This window comes from Sinocyclocheilus anshuiensis, unplaced genomic scaffold, assembly GCF_001515605.1.
Source record: "Sinocyclocheilus anshuiensis isolate Anshui unplaced genomic scaffold, SAMN03320099.WGS_v1.1 scaffold1408, whole genome shotgun sequence".
NCBI lineage: Eukaryota > Metazoa > Chordata > Actinopteri > Cypriniformes > Cyprinidae > Sinocyclocheilus > Sinocyclocheilus anshuiensis.
In genome coordinates this window covers 372303-372833 of record NW_015547704.1, presented here as the reverse complement: position 1 = coordinate 372833, position 531 = coordinate 372303, and positions in this window count along the sequence as shown.

The following is a 531-nucleotide window of genomic DNA, read 5'->3' as shown; positions in this document are numbered from 1 at the left end:
CCATTTTTTTGCTGCGGCACCCGGGGAGCAGTTGGGGGTTCGGTGCCTTGCTCAAGGGTCTCACCTCAGTTGTGGGAATTAAAGGTAGAAGAGAGCTCTGGTCATTCACTACCCCCACTTATAATTCCTGCCGGTACTGAGACTCAAACCTGCGACCTTTAGGTTACAAGTCTGACTGTCTAACTATTAGGCCACGACTACCCCAGTGTTCAAATAGTGTAAAAAATGACCTTTTTATTATTCTCTATTTGTCATGTGTATTATGTATTTTTGTCATAAAACACTGGCATAAATAAAACAATAACAATGTATCCCAAGTCCTCATGTTGTCACATGTATATTCTGTTTTGGTTTAGTTTTCTGTTACATTTTGCCTGCCTGAGTTTTCTAGTTAATTTCTTTGGTTGTTAATTAGTCACCCATACCTGTTCAGGATTTAAATAAAGACTGTGTGGTAGAAATTCCCCTACGCACCTGACTTAAGATACCTGTTTGGGTCCTGTCTACTGGCAATCCGGTAGGACCTCATAC